General features: G+C 50.2%; 1 protein-coding gene across 4 annotated transcripts in view; it reads left to right on the top strand.

Annotated features, from left to right (window-relative positions):
• Eip74EF (Ecdysone-induced protein E74) overlaps window positions 1-21,464 on the top strand; it is a 293,260-nt gene that overhangs the window by 38,568 nt on the left and 233,228 nt on the right. For 3 of the 4 annotated variants that reach the window (XM_075688768.1, XM_075688762.1, XM_075688763.1), the window contains exon 2: window positions 10,581-10,738. The exons of the other annotated variant lie outside the window; for it this stretch is intronic. The gene's annotated coding sequence lies outside the window, so the exon portion shown is untranslated. The remainder of the gene's footprint in view (window positions 1-10,580; window positions 10,739-21,464) is intronic. 4 annotated transcript variants of the gene reach the window in all.

Below are 21,464 nucleotides of genomic sequence, written 5' to 3'. Positions count from 1 at the left end.
GGCAACGTTCTAAGGCACAGATGTTTATTCCGACGCTCCCTTTAGGCATTTTTCCTCCATCAGGAAAGCGATTGTGACACTCGTATTAACAACAATCGTTATCTCAGTCCTGGGCTTCCTGCATCTCGACCTTACACTTAAAAAAAGAAAGTTCATGAGCCATTGCACTCTATGAGGGTGGATGACCTGCGAAACTATTTACGCACGACACATAGGTGACCCAGGATATTGAACCAAGGTACAAACATATGAATTGTCCTAATCTGTGGTCATTGTGACGATGTAGGTACGCACACACATTCGCGTATCACGTCTGTTATTAAATGTGTACGTCACTAAGAGCTCCGTAAACGCGGTGACGACGGAGGTGACATTCTACGCATGAGTGATGAGCGACGATGGAGTCAGCTGTGGAAGACCACGAGGCTCGAGCCATTGCTGATGATGATAACTTTTTGCACAACGTAGCCAGCTGGGAAAGAAAACGACGACAACGAACCCGCGAGCATTGGCGCTTGCGCGTTTTGCGCCGAGAATTTTTTAATATTCCTTTTTGAAAGAGTTGCACAAAACGTTTTTTCAAAAACATCTGTTCTTATCTTGTACCTGGGACCTCCTTGGCCCCACGTGTGACAAGAATAGCTCAAGGGCGCGTTACAGGTACCCGAGCCCACAGGGGCATGTGCCATTGAGCATGTGCGCTTTCTGCACTATCACCAGGATTGGCCCACATGATGATTTGTTTTTGCCAACATCTGGGACACAGTTCTTTGCAGATCCTAGCCATAGTCAGCGTCGCTGTATAAAAAATGAAGCTGCTGGTTTTCACGCGTGTAACCTCCTCATCGGCAAGAGAACAGGCTCATTTATGTTATATTGGGAAACCTCCACCACTTGTGAGATAGACCCTTTTATTATCGGACCTTCGAGATAAATGAAGACAATGCGCCCTATGGTGATGGGTAATGGGCAATGGTGCACAAAGATGAATATGAGGAAAGAGTAACATTTTCGCAGGACAACAACAAAAGGAACAACAAATGTAATGGACAGTGCCAAATATTTATATATTTGTCTACGTGGTTGCAGCGTGGCATGTCCCCGCCCCCCCCCCTTTTTTTTTTGGTGTGTGTGTGTGTGTGTGTGTGTGCGTATTAGAGGGGCCCAGCGATACCTTTTCCCTAAACATGAGGACGCACTGGAGTGAATGCGACTCTTCAAGTGAAAGTTTCTACTCAGCTGGGTTTCTACGCAGCTTTGGCGCCCTGCCTATCGCTGCTTTACTAGCTTTTCTTTTCTTTTTCCTTCTTTCCGCGATGCACTTACGGTAATCCTTCAAGGTTGGCGTGTGACAAAGGGGCGCCAAAGAAGCGGTGACAGGTCGGGCGGGACGCGTTAACAACCGCCACTTCTCCGTTTGCTAGAAGGGGTGTCGATGTGTGCGCGAGCTTTCCCTCCGTAGTAACTCATGGTCATGAACAATCGCACAACGGCTGGCGCCTATGGGTTGTCGCGCGGCCTACGACGTCATTGGCGAGTACAAAATAGGAGAGGGCCTCGAAAACCGCTGGAGGGAGGCAGCGATTTTCCATGCGAGATTGTGGGCTCCTTGCTGCACTCCGCGAATAGTATTTGGTTCGCAAGTTCGTGGCAGCATCGCCTACAGATCGCGTACGTTTCCTTAAGATGTTCGAGAAAGTGTTGCAGTGCCTCTTTATCGTTTCTGCGAGAATGAAATGGCTGTGCAAACGCGTGGACTCCGTATCGTCTGCTGCAATCGCGTCCGAGCACCTTCTCGTATACCGAGCCGGATGCGGCAGGCGCTGCTTAGCTCGACGCTCTGTGCAGTGCGCCGTTGCAATGCATGGCTGCGCGATAAGACGAGAAAAGTGCCCCGCAGGATGGCATCTCTCGCCGAGCGCACCGCTCGCGGGAAGGCACAATACGAGGCAAGCAGCGGGAGCGGGTGCTGCAGCTGCGGGAGTGGACGCCGCAGCTGTGGTCGCGAGCCGCGGAGGCATCGCGGCTTGCGATCAGCGCGAGCCAGCCGCGCTCGTGGTCCCGAAATAGCGGCCGCGGTGACAGAGAGATTGCGTCAGCCTTTCTCTGCGCCGTGAATGGCCATTTGTGCGCGGATGGCGACCGCACTTCCACCTCTCTGCAGCACCGCCGAAGGGAAGGAAGAAGAGCAGCGCCGGGCAGCCATGGGACGTTTCCTCTTCCAGCACCACGTAACGACCGGTGTGCGTGAAGAAAAAGGAAGCACCGTTACGCGACAGAACGGAACTCGCGCCGTTCGGACAAAAGCTCGTTGGTATAGTATTTTGCTTCGACTGAAAGAATGCGGTGACCTTCCATGGCAGCAGTGCTAGTCAGTTCCATGGCCACGGTACTATTCAGTTGATAGTCAGAGGCTCTGTCTCGTGTTAGTCTATGCGCTTGTGATACCTCTGCGCTGGAAATAGCGCAAAAGTGGCCGACGTTGGCCACGGATGACTCGTCCTTGCGCCTCATCACTGCTGGTGCGCGGTGAAATGGAGTTCATGCCCAAGCAGCAGGGAAAAGAGGCGGAAATGTTCGCTCAAGATAGGATCATATTGACATTACATCGGACAACGCTGGACAAGTGGAGGCTCAATACATGGCGAATTGCTCCCCAACTGTCGCGCCCCAGAAATTGAATCTGCTAGGACTTGTTGCAGTGTTACAGTGGCAGCTGTTGAAAGTACTTGGTCTAACTTTTGTGGTGTCTGTCTGTAAGTGTCATATACGAATCACAGACATGTTCCTATGACAGAAGAAGCCAACAGGAATTTTTTGTTTTGTTTTTTGTCTTCAGCAAGGGTTCGGCCATGGTTCTATTGCGTGTGAGCCGTCGTCGTTCTCGTTCAGGCAGCTACCCCTGTTTCTCGGTGAATTTCCTTTGAGAGACTTTCTATACGTTTCCTACACTCTTACGTGTATTGCTGTCAGTCACTATGGTGACTACCGCCGAGTTCGATGTCGAGGGTTCGATCACCAACCAAGCGGCTTCCTCATTCCAACGGGGGCTGTAGCCGTGTGTTGCAATCTTAGTACAAGGGTGAAACAAGCCTATGCGTTTTCAAAGCGAATCCATAGCTGGATGTAGCTTCGGGACGTCTAACATCATGAATTTTTATCTATAATGTCTGTATCTGTGACGGCAGCCATTTGAACCCTATTCATCTTTATGAGTGTCACTGTAGCGGTCTTAATTACCAAAGCGATCGCACATGTACTGCAAGCATGATTTTCAAGGGACCATGCAATGCAGTGCAAGCAAGCGGACATCCTTGTTTTGTCCTCGTGGGCCAGCTCAGTAAGCTACCTTTGTTTTGATCTTGTCCCGCGTCATCGCAAATTATATTTGGGATTTGTCAGAGAACATAAACTCAGTTCATTGAGTTCATAAGAGTCCGTGTGATATCTTCGATGGGGATACAGCGCATAATAAAATTAGATACAAACAATACAGGAGATATGTATGCTGGATAGTGAGAGCCCTTCTGCTTCCTACAAGTGAAGGCTTGCTCGAACTACGTGTAAAAGGCAGCCCTCAAACTACCAGTGATGCAGTGTATAAGTCTGAAGATGCACGCCTTGGCCTCCCAGACAAGCACGCTTCCAGCTTGCAGGCACAAGCTTCTTGACATTGCAAAAGAGCTCTGTGCTGATCAGTACGGGTCCGTATCGTCGTTGATGAGGGAACGGAATATCGTTAGTACCTTTCGGGCCGACAAGCAGTTAATGTGCACCTTGGCGCTAACATAATTCTAGAGCCTCGCGCTTTGCCGTTTGAAGGCGCCACTTGTAGCAACAAAACAGGGAAGCTGTCATCTGCGCAAAACTTTCTTCCCACTGAGCTGGCGTAGCAGCCGCAGGGGGATATTCACTGACACCGCTCCCCGCAACAGTGCTGGGCCCACGGTGGCTAGCCGCAGAAGCGCTCCCCGCGTGACGTCACTGGAGGAGGCCGCGTGACGTCAGATCCAGTCAGCCGGTTGCCCTGAGCGGGCGAACCAGGAAGAGCGCGCGGGAACTGGGACAACGTCCCCCCGTGGCCCCCGCGCGCGGCAGGCTGGTGGGGCGCCGCTATTTTGGTCGCGCGAGCCCCCCCTCGCCCGGCTGGCTGACCACCACCTCAGGATTGCGCGCGCGCGCCTGCCTGCCCGCGCACTGCGTCGCTGGACGGCGAAAAGAAACTCGCGCACCTTGCACACACACTCTCGCACGCAAGCGAGCGCTGGACGAAAATAGCCGGGCCCGTCTTGGTCCGCGACCTGTTACCTGTGGCCAGAGCCTGGCGAAGGAGCCGCGTAATCAGGCGTCCCTGCTGGCATGCCTGCCGCCGCAGTGCACGCGACGTGGCGACGCACAGCTGCTGGCGAGGAGGCTGCGCCACCAACCCTTCGAAGCGGTTGGCGCGCGCGGGGGGCGCTCTTGACGCTCGAGCCCTACTGCAGTACCCGGCTCTGCCGAGTGAACCCGTGCGCGGACCAGTTTGCAAAGGACGCGAATATAGCGCTGCCCATCGGGAGTGATTAGGCTGTCATCTGTATGCGAGAGGCGACGCGGAGGTCCTTTCCGTCGAGAATGAATCACCACGTGTCAAGAGGGGGCTCCGAGAAGTGGGCGTCCCGAATATTCCCGGCCTGTGCCTCGAAATACCTGGGCGAAGCCTGAGTCTGAGGGGGGAAAGAAAAAGAAAAAAAAAAGCGAACGTGCCGTGACAGTCAAAGACAGGCCACGACAGAGCGCGGAGTTATCGCGCACGTAGTTGGCGAATCGCTTCTCGGTCTCGCAGTGTGCCATTGCGCGGCATAACCATAACCTCAGGAGTAGTAGACAACAGCGCTTCCTACTCTTCACTTGAAGAACAAGTATAACGTAGATACACGAATGATTGTCAAAGACGCCTAATATGTAACTTGTCGAACGAGCGTCTGTTTCCATAGCTGAATGAGCGAGGCTTATGCTTATATCGACAGTGGACTGTGTCCGAGACAGAAACTGGGAGGGCAAGGACCTTTATGCGGTGACCGAAGGACCTATCGAAAACAGAGCGCAGCTCGCCGAATGAGGACATAAATCCGGATTCGTTCGGCCGACAATTAATTAAAGTCCGGGACAGTGCCGTGACTGATCCGCTCTACTGGTTGTGCGTGAAAGAAATTCGCGCATGAACTGGACCAGGATTGGGTGCAGTCTTGGACAAATTGACCGCTCCTATAATTAGGACACTGACAAGGAACTCGTTGTCCAGGACCGTGTCGCGCACAGTGTAGCAGAACGCATCCTCTGCTAAAGAAATCTTCTCGCTCAAGGCAGACATCTGAAGTATTCCATGCAATGAGGCTATCCATCAGCACTGCGTTATCCCGGGCAGTATTGCCTTCCTAGCACTGCCGAGCCCCGTGCCGCTTCGGTGATCTGACGGGAACCGACGTATTCTGCACGACATGGTCGATGGCCGCCATATGTTACCGTAAAATGGCTAAACGTGCACGAGCGTATACATGGCCAAAAGTGGCAGGTGGTAAAGAATAGCGTAGCGAAAATAGAAACCGAATAATCCCTAAGGTGCAGCGACCTTTGTAGCTTCGTATGTAGAAAATAACATTTTACCTTCAGCCACCACGAAAAGGGAACTTGTTTAGTTGTAAGAGGAGAGAGAGGAAATAGAGAAACCGAAGGGCCTCGATTTTTTTTTTCAATCATAGAAAGCAAACAGACAATGAAGCTAGAGGAAGTATTGCGGAAATTAACTGTTATCTTTAACTGAAATGTAAGAATAGTGAAGAAAAGAGAAATGGGCGAAAATAAAACTTGCCGCAGATGGGAACCAAAGCCACATTCTTCCGTATTACGCGTGTGGCTCTTCACCATTAAGCTCCTGCGGCGGCCGTCGTCCCATCATGTTTCTTGGGTACATATGTATGTGTATAAAATTAGCCCGCGTAGTGATGGCCAGCGCCACTCACGGCTATGGCGATGGATGTGCAAGTAAGAATGTCTCATACGTGCATGGCCTCCGAGATCTGGCAGTGCACACCGCCGGATCTCGGAGGCTATGCGGACTCGCATGACCAGCGAATGGATGGAAAGGCAAGACAATGGAGAGCTTTAGGTTAGGGAACGCTTGCCTCTTCTAATCTAAAACTATCTTATAAACACCGTGCGTTAATCGTGTCTGTGATACATGGCCCAACCGTTCCGACGCAGTGGTATGGACATCTTTGGAGTGGCGTCGCTGTTGAGGACACGAATTTCGGGTTTATTGTGGAGGGGAAAACTAGAGGAGGGGGTGGGTGGGGGCGGCAAGTAAAGCTATTAAAAGCGCTATTAAACAGAAGCCACTGCAAAGTGCTACATCAGTGCAAAATTTCAGCGCGGAAGAGTCGGTGGTTTGCCCGAAGTGCCCAAGCGACGGCTCTGTTCGAGCAATATCTCAACGGCCATGCTTTCGCTGATCGCATGCGCCGAAAGCGATTGTGGAACCAGAAACACGTCATAAAAACCATGTTTGGGGCGCCATCCGTCTATGCAGCATTGAGTAGATTGACCTGAACGGCACAGGCTAGCAACTTAGGTGCAGTATCAATATCTCATGTCCAACGCACGGGTGCCTGAGGTTACACCTCAGATGCCGCCAGCAAAGGTCCTCGCTAGGGAATCTGGCAAGCTAGTTATGGGCACATTGAAGAGTCGTGTCGACGACGCAGTTCTGGCTGATTACCCGTTTGCTCATGCGGTGCTAATGTTCACGTGCTTCGTCATACCGCACATGGCTGTAGGCTGAACGTGCATCATCGAGGACGAAGCCGCAGAAGGTGATGAATGTCCGCCCTAGGCGCAGGAGCAGGGCACTTAGGACGCGAGCATCTGAGGTTACGGGCACTGAAACTTTCCTCAGACCTATTTCCTTTGTCCTGCAAACATATCGTACGTGGAAGATGTAATCAAGATATTGAATACGGCTGAAATACCAAATAAGCCTTAGGATCGTAATGCTCTCCCACGGGAATGAGTCAAACGATGGTATGGTATGGTGTGGTATGGTATGGTATGGTATGGTATGGTATGGTAAAGCTTTAATGAAGTCCTACAGATCGTGAGTCTTCACGAATCGGGCCGCTCCCACGTGGGAACCGGAAGGCCGAGCCTCTCGGCCGCATCGTGGGCCTGGTGGACAGCCCCAGAGTTGGTCAGCCAGAAGAGGCTGCGGAGAACCGCCTTCCATCTGGCCGAGCTGTTAGCGATGATAGAGCGTGACCGGGCACACCGCCAGAGCAAGTGGTCTAACGTGGCTATTTCTCCACAATCGTGGCAGATAGCATTGGTGTAAGTATCCGGATAGATTTTATGCAAAAGCGACGGATTGGGGTAGGTATTCGTTTGTAGTAGACGGAGCGTTAATGCTTGAGCTCTATTGAGGCGCGGATGAGGAACAAAGTAGGTTCTACGGCTGAGTCAAACGATACTTTTTTTTTAATCCCTTTGAATTTGGTTTTAGCTTACACCCTGCGTTTGGCGCACGATAACTGTTTTGGCGCCCGGAAATCCCAGGCTACAACAGCGACAACAATAAAAATAAATAAAAAGCAGCGGAGTGCATTCCGCTTTATTCAATGATGATGATGATGACGACGACGACGATGATGATGATGATGATGATATCTTTATTGCCATAACAGATATACTCAGTTATCATCGGGCTTTTGTAAGCCAACAAAAACTTGTGGGACATGGCCCTGCAGATCTGGCTAGGATTTAGCAAGGAAATACATAAAAAAATAACAACAATAAGATTAAAAGGGAATGGCAAGCGAACAATGCTTGACGGGTGCCTTCCACTTGAGCCGCGTTTCTCTTTCTTGCACATATCATCTTATGACAGGGCAATATAACAATAACGTAGAGATTGTATTACATTCTTGTATGCGGAGAAAAGAACGGAGCAAGAGAAAGAATTAAGGAAAGGTAACGAAGGAAGAAAACAAAGGAAAGTACGAGGACAGGCAGGAAAGCGCGTTAAGGAAACGCCGGAAACTTCCGCACAAAACTCGCCGCGTTCCTGGCGGTCCCGTTGCTTGTCCATATACGATTACGGGGAAACTGTCGCAATGCATCCTCACGCAAGGAAGAGCGCGCGTCAATGTCGTAACTACATCGCGAGCACGTTAAGGAAGCGTCAGGAAACTTCCGCACAAAGGCCGCTTTCCTGACGGTCCCGTTACCTCTGCGATTACGGGGCAAACGTGGAAGGCATGCACGCAGGGAGAATGTGAAGGTTGAGGAAGAAAGAGTGCGGCTTCGATGCCGAAACTAGACTTCCTCTTTTCTTTTGTTCCGTTCGTCTCTCAGTTTCGAAGGCGAGGCAGCGCGACTGAATTTGCCTACAGGGAAACGCTTATGTGGACCGGAGACTCCAACGTCGAACCTTGAGAGCGGCCGTGGCGGCCAAGAGGGCGCTCTGCGCGTGAAACGCGGGTTAGCTTCGACGGTGTCGGTCCTTGGATGCCGGTTTCGTCTGTGCCCACCAAGTGTCTTTGATATTGTATTGATTGATTGATTGATTGATAGTGCGCTCAGGCCTGGGTATATGCGCAAGCAGAGTGCCGGAACGAAATGTTTTTCGTTCAGGTTTTAGTTTCGTTCCACTGAAGAACGTTCCGTTCCGGCTCTGCTCCAGAACGAAAAAAAAAAAGGAAGAATGATCCGTAACGGTTTATAGTGGTTCTGGTTCGCATTAAAAAAATTTCGAAGCAACGTGACGATAGAAACATAGTATTAACTTTTCTCAATAAGTGAATTATGCATTCTGAGACCATGCTCAGTGCCTTGAGTTAAGGCACTCAGCATGATTTTAGAAGCAGCTCGTCGTTGAGTGTGCTCGCCGAAACGCGAGTTCGCTGTCCCGATAAAATGAACTTAAACGAAAAAGAAACGAACGATAAAACTTCGGTAACAAGGCGTTGCACCCGTAGAATATAAAACGGCAAGCTCTTCAGCGTGCAAGCTCTGGGTTTTGCTACGATGCCGATCTCGTAGTGCACCGAGCGGTAGGCTTAGATTAATGAATCGCTCGACCAGCTATCACTCGCACTATCCCTTCCTGAGATACGCGCTTATGCAGACCCCTAAGATACGAGTTAATTCTGAAGTTACCTAACATTGATTGTTTCGGATCGCCGACTTTCCCCTTGGACCGGAAACCGATCAAAAATATTTCGGTTTCACTCGGAAACAAAATAGTAATTAACGTTTCAGTAACGTTTTCGTTCCGATAAGAAACATAGCTTTTTCTCTTTTTTTTCGTTTTTGTTTTCGTTCCATTCCGACACACTGCGCGCAAGGTTAGCGGTACGAGTATATATATATACAGAAAGCAATCGATGAATCGAGCATACTTCGGATGAATCAAATGCGCACCGACTGTTTCGCTGAAAAGGAGCGGTGGTCTGCTGACTGCCACGACGATGATTGATGCATTGTCTGGTGGTAAAGCGAACTTACAATTGCCATATACGCAAACTATCTTTAAGCTGGTCTAGCAACCCCGCTTGGTCCAAATTAAGCACGGAGTTATTCACTGTTATCAGCCATTCATCACCTTTCCAAACTGACGCGATAAGAAGCGAGAAAATGAAACTCTCTGTTTTATACCTATCTATCTTGTTTTTTCTCTCGCACTCCTAGCTTGCTTGAAACTGCAATCGTTGTCGGTGTGATTACTTGAAGTGCACCGAGTCGGCACGCTGACTTCGATTTGCTTCACTTTGATGTGCAGCGCTTCAGCTAGAGTCATTAAGTCATCTCAGATCTCTTGGAGATTAAATACATTTGCACAAACCACTCACAGCGACATTATTTTGCTGCAGATGGCTTCATGGACGCTCGCCTCGGAAGATGGCTGCAATGACTCGCGTTTTTCAGGGGCATAGTCCGCAAAAATAAAATAAATTATATGCGAAATATTACAAGCATGATTTCCCACAGTTTATGGTATCTTAGGCAAGGTGCCTGACTTCACGCTGGGGGTCGCTTGCAAATACCGACGAAGAGAATGGAAAGGGAATGACGGCACCACTTCGTGCACCCAGGATGTGTGGAGAAGCGCACTTGCGGAACTTCGCTTATGGTTGCTTCGTGAAACGTTTCGTTCCTGAAAACAATGATAAAAGCTGTGGCACTGGCATCGGAACCTGTACAAGGAGTTGGAGCTTGCGTATTTCCTCCGTGGACGGTGGGGAGGACACGTAATAGGAACCTAAGGGTTGATTCTATCTACGCTTCTCGCACCTCCCCGTTGTTGTGCTCTTTGCTGCGTTGAGGACGAGTTCAGACTTGCACGCACGTTGTGCCGAATTTCTCTGCGGAAAGGGCCGAGCCGCGTGGGCTCGTTGATGAAGATTCGCGTATTCGCGATCGTCAGCGCCGTGTGCACCTTCTCTTATTGTGTTTTCGGTCAGTTCGGAGCGTGGAATTTCTTCGCGTGTAGGTTAACACTGGTAGCGCGCTGACACGGGTGTGGCGCCCCCCCCCCCCTCCTTCTGCAGGGTTCCTGCCCCGGCCGGCGTGCTGCATAGCAGTGGCCGGCGTGTGCGGACGTCCAGCGGGACCTTCCGGGGCGGCTGCTCGCTCAGAGACCCGAGTACCGGCCATCGCTAAGCCACCTGACCGTCGTCGACCCACCCCATCTTGTACCGCGCGCACGGTGAGCCGCCTTTGCAACGCCGCCGCGTTCCTTCATGTCTAGGTGCTACACGTGCACCAGAGTTTCGTGGCGCGAAGCCAGTCCTGCGAGAAATTCGCACTCTCATTCCCAGGTTCACGAAACGCGCCTCCACTGAGAACTCTCTCTCTCTCGTCGTGTACTTCGCCTCTTCCCTCTGGCTTCACCCAAACGCGTCATTATCCCCTTTCTTTCCGCTTTCCCTCAGCGCGCAGAGTGGTATAAGTGCATTCGATGCGCTCTATGCTTCGCGGAACTGTTTCGTGTTAGTTCAGTGTTATTTCTTGGTCGTGCAGAACCGCCCCGGCACAAGCCCTGCACAGTCTCAGTGGTGAGTGCAGGGAATGCTGCGAACTCGTCTATCGCGGAGCATTGGCTGGGTGAAACGCGTGGCGACCTTTAAGAGGCCGCCACGTTGAAACGGCAGTGAAACGAATTTCGCAAAGCGCAGCATCCCTTTATCTAAAGTTCACGGAATGCAAATTAAACGAGTGGACCTCAGATGAATTCGCCTCGTGTTGACTTCTATGCCCTTTCTTATGTACAACCTTTCGCTCGCTCTCTCTCGCTCTCTCTCTCTCTCTCTCTCTCTGTCTCTGTCTCTGTCTCTCCACCAAGTGGAAGTTAACGCCGTCCGACGACGAACTATAAATATATAGTCACTGCTCAAAAATAACGTACAGCGCAAAGGACCAGGACAGCGATAGACGACATACACAGCGCTGTGTATGTCGTCTATCGCTGTCCTGGTCCTTTGCGCTGTACGTTATTTTTGATCATGAATTACCAACTAGCCCAAGCAACCACCATAGTCACTGCGTTTCGGTAACGCTCCCCTGCGATTCGTGCGATTAAGGAGTTGCTTTGATAAACACCCCTCCTCTTCGGTGAACCTCCAGTACACGCTGAAGTTGCCCGATTACGGCGCAGGAATCGTAGAGAAGAGTAATTAAGGAGTATCGACTACTCCACTCGGTCGGCGCTGCCCAGCGCTGATGTATGCGTGGTTGGAAGTTAAGCAAAGGTCGGTGGGCCGATTGGCATTGGAGGCTCACGGTAAAACCGCAAATGAGGCAGTGCACAGTGGACATGGATTGGGTCTCCTTTGAAGTCCGAGCCTGCACGGCGCAAAATTAGTTTTGAAGGAAGGCTCGAGAACATAGATGAAAAAGAAAGAAGGGCGGTTAAAACGCACAAGTATCTGTACATCAAAAGCATGGACACTGAATGGAGGAAGAGATCATTGGCAACCAAGTACTGGGTAATTGAAAGTGCCAACAGACGGCCCGGAGTCATCAAAAAGTAAGTGAGAGAAAAAGAAACGACAAATTGGATGCAAATTATGGGGAAGGGGTTGACCGTAGAGATTTACAATACGGGAAGAAAGAAATCAGGAGGGAAAATCTGTCCAACAACAGAAACAGCAGTGCCTTGCTATTTGAGGCCCGAGCTGGCTGCCTGAGGACAAAATTACACCGGAGCAAATAATCGCATCAGGATGAAGCATGTGCTGCTGCAGCAAAAGTCCGGAAACGAATCTACGCACCGCAATATGATGCCCATATGTTCACCCAGCAAGACTCGTAGGGAACGTTCACCTTCCAGAAGCGCTGGGATTCAAAGCGTATGGAAGCATCAACTAATCAGAAGTCGAGATAAGATATGTGTAGGCTATTGGTGGGGGAAAAGAAAAAAGAAAAAAGAAAGATGAAGAACAGCAGGGGAGAGATTGATAGAACCGGCGTCATTACAGGCATAGCCAACTGTACAACAATATAAATATGGAGGTTTTAATCAAGAGAGAAGAGACAAAGGAACGATAGGCAAACTGCTAGACTGCTATGCATGTTTATAATACTAGATTGGCTGAACCAGTCCGGGCGATTATTTGTCGCCCCTCCCCGTTTCGAATGGGAGTGCAATAGAAATCGTGATAATCACTAGCAGCACAGAAACCAGAGAAAGGAGTGCGCATATCTTAATAAGGCGCAATGCCTTTCAGTCCAAGATAAACGAGGTGAGCGCAGAGATCTAGCAGCATCGGGATGATTTAGAAGCACCCACGAGTCTTAGGACTAATATGCAAAAGCTATACGACTGAAGCGAAAGCAGACTGGAGGAGTGGCGGAGAAGGATGGTAGAGTACACCTGTCGTCAACCTAAAAGAAGCGTAATTTGCTTTTATAGGTAAGATGACACGTGCGTAACGCCACCCATTGTTGGGTATGCTGAGGTATGCGTGGCCTGCAGGAGGTCTGGACCCCACTACACTCAGTCAGAGACGAGGAGAGCTTTCTCGGCGAAGAATTCTTTAGACAATAGTACATGCTGTGATGGTTACAAGGAGAAAGTGCCACATCAGCTGCGAGCTGCTTAAATAACACCGTTCCATCCCCAGATACCTCAAGGTGTCCCAGTGGTCGAAACAAACAGAGAGAGAGAGAGAGAGAGAGAGAGAGAGAGAGAGAGAGAGAGAGAGAGAGAGAGTTGTGGCGCCATCATGAATAGGGGGTTCTACGCCGTGAACTCGCGGGCAGTACCTGCGTGGTGTGCACCGCTGGATCGAAGGAAGAGCGCGCCGTAGAGCACGCGCACTGTCTTTGCAGGCACGGCGCACATGTGGCAAGGTCATGGTATGGTGCCCGAGGTGAGTCCGACGGAAAGCCGTCGACGTTTGTCGGTGCACTGTTCGCATGCGGAAAGCGACCGCAGCGTAGTTGAAACGCTGCGGGGCCCAAGAGCGCACGATGGCCGGTTCGATAAGGGGCGTACCTGCTGGGATTTGCTATAGCGAGTTCCGATGGCCAACCAAGGAGCGCATTTATGTGCGCGAAGTCTGCTTCTGTGGTCGGTCACGCTGTCGTCGAAGACGCCGTAGAGATTGCGGTGCGATCGCAATGCAATTCTCCACCAGCCTGATGTTTTGCTTCCCAACCGGGAGGATTTGCCATGTGTGTTCGCGGCGAATAAGCACTTGCAGGAAAATAATGCATAAGCGTGATTTGTTCTGATGACTGCGAATTGAAAAGAGAGAGAGAGAGAGACCTCAAATAATCCCTCTTCACTTCTATTTCTTCAGAGCGATCGCTTTGAAGAACTAGAAGTGAAGAGCTTCATATAAAAAAAAATACGAAAGCATTGTATGCCCCATTCAGCGAAAATCTGTCGTAGTCGGCGTCACCGAAAGATGGTACAAAAATGACCGACAGGGAGGTTCCTGTAAACAAAGTAAATTAATGTATCCGGAAATAAAATTTGGTAAATTTTGATTTGGGTGGGTATCGAACCTGTACCTCCGGAATGCTAGACGAGTACGGTTCGCCGACGCAACGGCGTCTCCACGGTTCTGGCTGACTGTGTGTGCCTAGTGCGTGCGTCATCGCACACGTCACGTCGCAGTTATCTGGCTGACTAAGCGGGTGGCCTAGTGCCTGCGTCATTGGGCACGTGACGGCGCAGCCAATCGGGAGGAGGTGGCGCCACGTCATGTGTGTATAAAATGAGCGCAGTCATGGCGTTCCGAGGTCTACAAACGGTATAATGCTTTCGCGTTCCCCACACGTAAGCAGTCTTAAGTGTCTGCCGAATTTCTTTTTGGAGGTGAACGATTATCTCTCCGTCGCCGCTTTCGTCAAGTCTCACATCTTCTCTATTCTCCATCGAGAGCGCTGTGAGGGCAAAACGCGAAAGCAGCTCGGACTGGCCCTAGAAGTGCCACGACATCGAAACGTAAAGAAAGGAAAAAAAATGGCATCAAAAGCGAAACGAGGGTGGCACGACGGCGTCACCGAGCGAGACAGGAGTGTGCTCATGCGCGGCGCGGCGCCCTTTCCCTTCGGAAAAGGACGCATCCAATTGCGGCAGAGCTCCTTCTAGGAAGTGCCGCTGCGGCCGCGGGACTTTCGCGCTGCTCAGCTCAGCTCGGCATACTACTGCCGCTGCTCCGGAGAGCGTGGCGGTGGCCTCTCCGGTGTGATGAGGGGAGAGTGGAGCGCGGGGTGGGGGTCACTGGCCGAAACTGACCCAGATCGGGCCGGCCGGACGGGCGAGGAGGCCGAGAAGGACGGGACAGCCCACCACACTACCACCGCTGCGGGCCGCCAAGTTCACCACTCGTCGTCGCGGACAGTCGAGCTAGCCGGCCACAACGCCCGGAGGTCTGCAGCGCGCGGCAAAGCCGCGCAAAGCAGCCCCGCGCACTGTTCGACGGCGACGCTGGCGTATGCAAGCCCCTCGGTTGCGGTGCCTGCCTACTACTTTATTTTTTTTTTAAGCCAGCCGACTTCAGCGATTCCTGTGAACTCCTTTTCTGCGACGGCAGAAGGTTTTCGCAGCAGATACTATCATCTTACCGAGGAAGCCACTGTGTTTCGTGGTTATTGTATGCACGATTCTCTCCTTCCTGTCCTCCTCCTCCTCCTCATAATCTTCTATCACTCTTCTTTGTCCACCTTTCCGCTGTGCTGGGTAGAAGGCCGGAGCACCCTTACTCAGAGCGACCTAGCTATCTGCCTGTCCTACGAAATATTCTCCTCCTACCAAGAACAAACTCTCTTGCCATGCGCGTCGAAGTATTTGCTCCTTTCGCTTCCGAAATACACGCACAGACGCACCACTCTCGGAGTCTGTGTGTTGCACAAATTGCAAAGAGGTGCAAATGTTGCACCATATAGCTCAGTAGTTGGCACGTCGGGCTCCCAATTTCACGTAGCCCGGGGGCTCCGAATTTCGATGCCCTGTGGCGGTGGTGATCAAAGTTTCGAATTATTTGCCATGTTTTGAGGTCGAAGCTGAGGATGAGAGACGGAGCCTGACGACACGGCAACGCCATACATGACGTGGACGGCCGTTAGGTGGACGCATGGAGGAAGTAAATAATCTAGGAGGCAAGATGGCGTCACGCAGCAAGCCTTAGCAAGTCTTCGTGAGACCATTTCCCTCGCATTGTTCCCTCGAAAAATCGGCCCTACACGTGACCTCTGCGACTCAATGTGTAGGCAAAGAATGTTTTGGTTTCCGGTAGCTTTTATTCGATGTGCACTTGTTCGGCTGCCCTGTCACAGCTCTGCCTGTAGAGGGGGTGCACTAAAACCTGTCACGGTCTCTGACGTGACGATAACGTGTTGGGCCGACTTGTTTGGCTGCCATCGTGTCGCGCAATAGTCCATCCTAGTTCTTTCTCTCCTCCATGGGTGAGCGGGACGGTTGGTCGCAGTAAACCCAGCTTAGGGCACTTAACTCCTGTTGCAGTTAAAAGAAGGAAAGTCACAGTTTCGCCCGAAAGGCGAAGCATCGATAGCGCTAGCGGATTAGTGGACATCTGTACGAAGTAACGATAGTAGTTTTATCCGCCGTATAAACTTGTAAACGTAGGCACACTAACTAAATTAACAAGCATGGTGTCACGCGCGCACAGGCAAACATCAACACATCTGACTCATCATCATAATCAGCAGCAGCAGCCTGGTTACGCCCACTGCAGGGCAAAGGCCTCTCCCATACTTCTCCAACAACCCCGGTCATGTGCTAATTGTGGCCATGTCGTCCCTGCAAACTTCTTAATCTCATCCGCCCACCTAACTTTCTGCCGCCCCCTGCTACGCTTCCCTTCCCTTGGAATCCAGTCCGTAACCCTTGATGACCATCGGTTATCTTACCTCCGCATTACATGTCCTGTCCATGCCCATTTCTTTTTCTCGATTTCAACTAAGATGTCATTAACTCGCGTTTGTTCCCTCACCCAATCTGCTCTTTTCTTATCCCTTAACGTTACACCCATCATTCTTCTTTCCATAGCTCGTTGCGTCGTCCTCAATTTAAGTAGAACCCTTTTCGTAAGCCTCCAGGTTTCTGCCCCGTAGGTAATACTGGTAAGACACAGCTATTATACACTTTTCTCTTGAGGGATAATGGCAACCTGCTGTTCATGATCTAAGAATGCCTGCCAAACGCACCCCAGCCCATTCTTATTCTTCTCATTATTTCCGTCTCATGATTCGGATCCGCCGTCACTACCTGCCCTAAGTAGATGTATTCCCTTACCACTTCCAGTGCCTCGCTACCTATTGTAAATTGCTGTTCTCTTCCGAGACTGTTAAACATTAGTTTTCTGCAGATTAATTTTTAGACCCACTCTTCTGCTTTGCCTCTCCAGGTCAGTGAGCATGCATTGCAGTTGGTCCCCTGAGTTACTAAGGTATTCTCCATTAACTCTTATCCCCAATTCTTCCCATTTCACGTCTTTGAATACCTCCTGTAAACACGCTGTGAATAGCATAGGAGAGATCGTATCTCCCTGCCTGACGCCTTTGTTTATTTGGATTTTGTTGCTTTCTTTATGGAGGACTATGGTGGCTGTGGAACCGCTATAGATGTCTTTCAGTATTTTTACATACGGCTCGTCTACACCCTGATTCCGTAATGCCTCCATGACTGCTGAGGTTTCGACAGAACCAAACGCTTTCTCGTAATCAATGAAAGCTATATATAAGTGTTCTGACATCTGACTCGGTTAGCGCAGAAACTGGCTGTCAGAACGCTGGGGTGAGGAAACGCGGCAGCAGCAGCGAGCGAAGTGACGTTCGCGCTGTCTGTAGCTTGAACGAAAAGTGAGCGCCCAGAACACACAGCACGCACAAAGCTACGAGCCGCCGACGCGCCTAGACTGCCCCCAACATAGATCGCTCTCAAGGTACAGCCGGGCGACCGCGCGCAGCCGCGCCACATAGGCAGTTGCAACCGGAGTAGAACGCCGCGCCCCATCTCTCTCTCTTCACCCCGGCGCCTCGCAGCGTTGGGTGCCTCGCGCGCGACGGCAGACGTCGCGCTTGTTGTCCGCTTTCGTCCCGTTCACGCGGGCGAAATTGAGCCACGATCGTCGGCTCCCCTCGCACGCCTTCTCTCGCACATACAGCGCAGGACGCGCGGCGACGGTGTTATCGCCCTTGGACTTTATACGGAGCCTCACGGCGACGCCGACGGTGGAAGTGCGCTTGGAGTGGCCATATACTTTCTATCGCAATAAAAACGAACAAATATTAGAGTCTATAGATTGGTCGGGTTGCGTCTGGCGTTTCTATCCTGTTTTAAGCTGTGTAGATTGCCTGCAGGTCTATTATGAACAGGTTCGTCTTCTTACAGATTTGTTCTTTTTGGATAAATCAATACACTGCGGTATCTCTAGACAGAAGTCGCTGGCGAGTCTATTTGCTTGGGTCTGCTGTGATCTACGAGCTTCTCAACGGACTCTTCGCAAAAGCTTGTATGATACTAGTTGACAAAGTGTCGGGCTGTAAGTTCGCAGGCAATCTATAGAACTCACGGAAAAGCTTCCGTGGATTTTGTACTTAAACTAGTGTGATTTTTGTGAGGGAGTAGCCACACTACTTCGGTCGAGGATTTCTTTTCCTCCATGTTCAAGTACGTCATTGGCAGTCCTGGCAGTGATGTGGGTGATCAAAAGGTGCGCTAAACAGAAGCATTAATTGCTGCGGTTGAACGTTAATTCCAGCGCTGCAGAGTAATTTAAACTTGCGGGGTTTACTGCTCCTGAAACTGCATAGTGGGCTCTGCACACACACGTATCGGAGGGCTATGGACCAAGTACGACCGCCTGTAGTTAATGAATGTGCACCAGCCTACGCCTCCGGTCGAACCCACTGGGCCCTCCCGGTCGGGCTGCTCTGATGCTGCTAGGACGACCCTCTACCTTTCTCCCTCCTACCCTCTCTTTTCTTTACTCCCAACACCCCCACCCTGCTGGCGCTGAGACGTGCTCCCGCATGGGTTGCAGAAGATACTGCTAACCTTTCCTCCTTTTCCCACAAGAACCACTTCTCTCTCTAAATATGAGCATTAGGAAATTTCTGCGCACTGCCCTCGTCGGAAAGCATCACCACATCTGAGAGCGGAAGCCACGATCCCTTGCTCGCTCATCAACAGAACGTACTCGATACTGAGCCACAGCGGCGAGAAATCAATCAATCAATCAATCAATAAATAAATAAATAAATAAATAAATAAATAAATAAATAAATAAATAAATAAATAAATAAATAAATAAATCCTGCATAATTGGCTTCCTGAACGCAATACACACTCTGGCGAGCTCCAGACGGATTCGCAACTTGTAAGCTCTGTCGTCATTCTTTTAAATATACGCTGACACCTCAAGCAAGTCTTCCAAATTTCAATCCTTTTTGTTGCCGTGAAACTGGGCAACGAACAAAAAAAAATAAACGATTATGCTAGTCAGAAGCCAACGGTTGGAAACTGTTCGGAGTTGTCCTAGCTGATACGAAGAGAGAGAGAGAGAGAGCGTAAATTGATGCACGTCATGACACTGTGCTAATGCGACTGATTACACAACAAGGCTCATCTATCACAGTGTGCACGCGCAGAAAAAAAGCCTGATGGAACGGTGCACGGTGCGGCCTGCGAAACGCTGAGTTCTTAAGGACGTGTATAAGTTATACGACTACAAATCGCTATCGCGGCGTGAGGTTAGCTTCACGTAATAACGCTTGGCAAGCATGTAACAAGCTGGTTAGCTCGTAAGAAAGAAAGAAAGAAAGAAAGAAAGAAAGACGAAGTTATACTCTAACCAGAGTCAATAAGCTGCATAGAGCGCAGGTTATGTAGTAGCAAACGTGTGCAGCAAGAGAGCGCGCCGTCGCTGTTCGACAGACCGGAACGGCCCCGGCGCGGAAGTGTGAAGTCCGGCGTTCGTGTTTTTGCTACTTTGGACTCTCCGACGGCGCGATTTATGCGTCACGATGCGCGACGCGGGCGGCGCGTGCTGAAACCGAAGAGTGAGTTGAAGCGTAAGGAAGGATTGACCGCGCCGTTCGTGTGCAACCGCATGCGCTTCGCTTTCGGCAGCCGATAGTAGCAGTAATTGTTTATTCACTAAATAAATAAAAATAGAAAGAGAAGGGAAGCAAATTCCTACTGGCTACAACGAAGGCGGCTGTGAAGCGTTAAAGAAGGCCGACTTCAACAATATGTTGAACCGCGTAAGAAGCCTAGTTTCAAATAAGTGTAGATACAAAGGGGTCTTCATGAAAAAGCGGATGCGTCATGAAAAACTCGCAAGAACAGACGAATGAACTCGCACGGTGAAAAATATTCGCTTTATCCAGTCTGCACATGTCCCAGATATATTTAGCGGAAGCTGCATATATTGATGGATTTGATGGATGTGGAGAAATTGTCCAGGCTGGAAGAAACTCCTTGCTCGGGGTGGTCATCCTTCACCGCATGTGTTCTTTCAAACGCATGAAAGAGACACCAAATATAAACTATAATTAAATGATTACAGGCTTGTAAAGTATTTGAAAATCTAATTTTCATCCATTTCACAGAATAAGATTGGTTAGTAGTGGAGGAAATGAAGGCCGAAGTAGCCATTTCTCGAAATTTCGCGCCGGAAAACTATGCCTCGTTACGTCAGTGTGACGTCACAGATTTCAAGGAATCCTCTAGCATTTGGGCCGTTTTAGAGCAGCAGGAAAAGCTCTTGGAATGCGCAAAGTTTTGCTAGGCGCGCGTTCTGCTAAGCTGAACCAAATGGCTGAATCAAACAGGGAACGGCTAAATCTGCATTCAATAGGCTCGGCAAGAGATATATGCCAAACAGGAGTGCACCAGAAGAGAAATATCCGGCAGGAACTCTTCTTTGTGGTACAGGTTCGAAATGAATCCACGCATCACAAATCATTGTTGATTGCAAACGAACTCTGTGAGATGTTGAATGATGACCGATTGATTGATATAGACTGAATGACTGAACTCGATCTTTGCCCTCGACTGTTCATAGCTGTACATCTGGGGCCCTATAACGTAAAACTATTCCAATATGTTTCTATTCCAATTTTCTGACGTCAAATTTGCGTAACCGCTGACGCAAGCATCGGGTGGTCACCCGCAGGGTTGTCTAAACAGACCAATCAAACGCTCTCCTCGTTCATAGGAGGTTACTTTTGTTTGCTTGAAAAACGAATAACATTGCCTACACTGAGCGGCTTGCCTTATCTAATTGGCTGACAAGAGGCGAGGAGCACGCTGAAGTGGAAAGGGATTCGATGGGGCCGAGCCACTGCACTGAATATCGATAACTGGATGAAGAGGGTGGTGCCGGCGTCTGCGATTGGTCCGCTTTGCCTTACTTAGCTGGCGGTGGCTGGTCGACAATCGCGGCGGCATGCAACGGAAGCTTAAGAATGACACTAAAACGGATCCTCACCAAAGAAGAGTTGGCAGAACGCGGTCGTAAACGTTCCGAAAGTGCTCGAAAACGTTGCACGGCTACGCAAAATGTTTCATTATACGCAAATAAACCCATGCTCTCCGACAGGTGCGAGTATATCTAGTGCATCAGCGATAGGCAGCAGCCATCTTCTATTCCTTTCGGAACGGGGCAGCCAGCGGTTATTCAAAAGAAAATTCAGTTTTGTTCGGCATATTAATGCATCTTTGACGCGTACACGTCACTCTGACGCGGTGAGTTTTTGCAGTTTTGTGACGTCTCGTGACAGGCAGATGAAGTGGGTGCTGCCCGAAAACTGGTGGCCTACGCAGCCGGCATTTGATAGCTGGTTACTCGAGGACCTAGATTAAGTGTAGCAAATGAAAACAGCGGCGCAGAGTGGCGGAAACACGCTTTTACGTCGCCATATAGGTGACACATTTCCTATGACATAACCTCCTT

This window comes from Dermacentor variabilis, chromosome 4, assembly GCF_050947875.1.
Source record: "Dermacentor variabilis isolate Ectoservices chromosome 4, ASM5094787v1, whole genome shotgun sequence".
Taxonomy (NCBI): domain Eukaryota; kingdom Metazoa; phylum Arthropoda; class Arachnida; order Ixodida; family Ixodidae; genus Dermacentor; species Dermacentor variabilis.
Note: the sequence above shows the minus strand (reverse complement) of the source record. Positions and strands in the feature narration are given on the sequence as shown.